The sequence below is a fragment of the Canis lupus genome, chromosome 12 (genome assembly GCF_011100685.1).
Source record: "Canis lupus familiaris isolate Mischka breed German Shepherd chromosome 12, alternate assembly UU_Cfam_GSD_1.0, whole genome shotgun sequence".
Lineage (NCBI taxonomy): Eukaryota > Metazoa > Chordata > Mammalia > Carnivora > Canidae > Canis > Canis lupus.
In genome coordinates this window covers 6,602,757-6,605,700 of record NC_049233.1, presented here as the reverse complement: position 1 = coordinate 6,605,700, position 2,944 = coordinate 6,602,757, and positions in this window count along the sequence as shown.

Genomic DNA, 2,944 nt, shown 5'->3' with positions numbered 1-2,944 from the left:
ACTCCATGCAATTTTCTTTTTGGCATTATCAAACTCAATAATCCCAAAACAGAAATTCATGCTTGACCAATATGTTCCCCAAAATATTTGCCTCTTCCTGGGTTATTTCAGTGAAAACTCTCACTGAGATCATTGCCCAAGGCAGAAACCCAGTCACCACCCTTAACTCTAGATCTCCCTCATCCCTACATCCAATCAATCAGAAGTCTTGCTTGATACAACTGATAAATATCTGTGAAATCCTTCGCTTCTCCCCACCCCCACCTGCCAATGCCTTACTTAACTCAGGCCATCTAACCTCTTGCTTGGATTATTGGAATTGTTTAAGTGGTCTCCCTGGATCCTCTGTCTCCCCCCTTTTTTTATTTTAATTTTTTAGATTTTATTTATTTATTTGACAGAGGGACAGAGAGCATAAGCTGGGGGAGCGGCAGGTAGAAGGAGAGGGAGGAGAAGGAGAGTCAGTAGGGAACCTGACTCGGGAATCGATCCCAGGACTCTGGGCTCACAACCGGTGCCAAAGGCAGATGCTTAACTGACTGACCATCCAGGTGCCCCTAGCTTCCCCCTTTTAACCTACCCTCCACACAGCAACCAGATTGATCTTCCCAAAACAGAGGAAAATGTCATCCCCCCAGTTATCACCTTCAATGATTGCTCACTGTTCTTAGGATAAGGCCCTAACTCCATAGTCAGAGCTGATTACTTTGTCAGCCATGTTTTCTCTACTTCCACAAATGTGTGTGCCCTTGGCCAAGTGACTTAGTGTCTCATTGCCTCCATTTTCTCATCTATAAAATGGAATTATAACAGGGTTGTTACAAGAGTTAATTCTTCTAAAGTGCTGGTAACAGTGCTAATTATCTATTATTAACTAATATTACTTCTCTTTAGGAATTCTACAATCCAGCCACACAAAATGCCTTTCACTTCTTCAAGGATGCCATGCTCTCTCTCACCTCCATGGCTTTCCACTTCTACCTAGAACATTTCCTTCTCCCCTTGCCCTATTCTCTCCTCACCCTTAACCTGGTGACCTCTAGTTGTCCTTCAGGTCTTAGCTTAGATGTTTAATGCTCCAGCAAGCCTTCTGTATGTCTCCTAGTTTGTCCCTTTCTGTGCTCTCTTGGATCCCAGTACTATTTCCTTATTTTAAGTAGGCTCCATGCAGCGTGGAGCCCAATGTGGGGCTGGAACTCACGACTCTGAGAGCAAAACCTTGAGCTGAGATCAACAGTTGGATATTTAACCGACTGAGCCATCCAGGTGTCCCCCCAGGACTATTTCTACAAAAACACTCATTACTCTGTGTGTTCTCCAGACAAGTCCCATAAGGTCAGAGATAATGGTAAACACTAGAATCTAGCACAGTGCCTGGCATGTAGTAGGTATTCAACAAAAAATATTTGTGGAACAAATGAATAAATGCTGAGAACTTCCCCAGGGATTCAGAATCATTAGGATGCTCCCTAAGACAACCTGTGGCCATGCTGGAAGAAACCAAAGCTGGCTTGTATGGTGGGAACCTCCTGAGTGGGAAACTGGTATCCCAAGAGGGAGGGCTAATATCCAGATTCACGTGGCTCAGAATGAAATGTGGTTCACACCATCCAGCACTAAGTCTCCAGCCTTGGAGAGATGCCCAGTACCCCAGCCATGGTGTCCGTGTTCCCACTCTCTGTTAAAGGACTCCTTTAGGAAGACAGCTTGAGTAAGAATGTTGGAACACATTGACTGATGGGCCTACGGAGGACCAAGGCTCTGGTGCTGATGATTCTATCCTTGTCCTCCACCAAGTATCCATGTGCATTCATGGCTATGAGAACTCAGGTCATGGAAGAAATGGGGATGCAGGGGGCATGGCATCTGCTTTCTCCCTGGGCCTCCAGGATTAGGTCTGGTCCCAATGGTTATGGGACTGATGGTCAGCAGCAATTTTGTTGAGAAACTGGAGATTCTGAAAATGTCAGTGATTCCAAAGGTGACTAAGTGTGGCCTAGAGTTGTGGAGGAGGCTGCTCTGACTCTGCAGGGACACCACTGCCATCTGGAACCATTTTAGAGCACCGAGAAGACAGCACCCTTGGCCTGACTAGTGGCTTTTTCACGAAAACTGGTAAGACTCAGGCTGAGAAGGCCTTAGGAATCAACCATGTGGGGGAGATGCCAGTGATATTCTGGTAAACATTTAACTGGCTATCCCAGTGAGGTCAGGAGGCTCCAATTTGTGGCATTCTGCCAATTTCCATGGTGTAAATAATCCCACCGTGCCTGACTTCAAACTACCAACATGACTTCACCGAATGGAATTAGGAAGAGATCCACACAATCAGCCCTTGAGAGTAAGGGCACCGCTGGAAGAATGCTGGGTAAGGAGCTCAGGAAATGACAAGAGAAATAGGTCAGGAGAGTCCTCACAGCTAGGCATAAACTCACAAAGGTACATGTCTGAAAACCTGCCGGGTCTCACCCACTCCCGGGTACACTGTGGTGTCAATACTCACTTCAGACACATTTGGCTGTTACCTACCTGGGCTGAAGTAGTATCACCTGAAGCTCCCTCAGTGGTCACTGAGGTAGCTTCCTGCATAGGGCTGTGGTGGTCTTATGCAGTTCTGAGGGGGTCTTCTGGGCCTGCCTTCCATGTTCTGAGGGCCCAAACTTGCCTCAGACATGCCTTTGAAGGCTCCTGGCTAGAGCTGGGAAGGGGCTGATCTCTCAAGAACTGGTCTCTACATCCTAAGGGAAGGCAAATGAACAGAGAACACTCTGGCAATCCAGGTCCTAAAGGTATACAATTCCAGCTTTATATCTTGGAGTGGGTCCAGTCTGGAGTTTGAGGAATGTGAAGACACATCCGACATGCTAGCTCCATGGGCAGCACTGCTAAACCCCTCCCACAGGAATCGGATAAAACCTTTGCGGGAAGCTTTTGACCTTGTGAC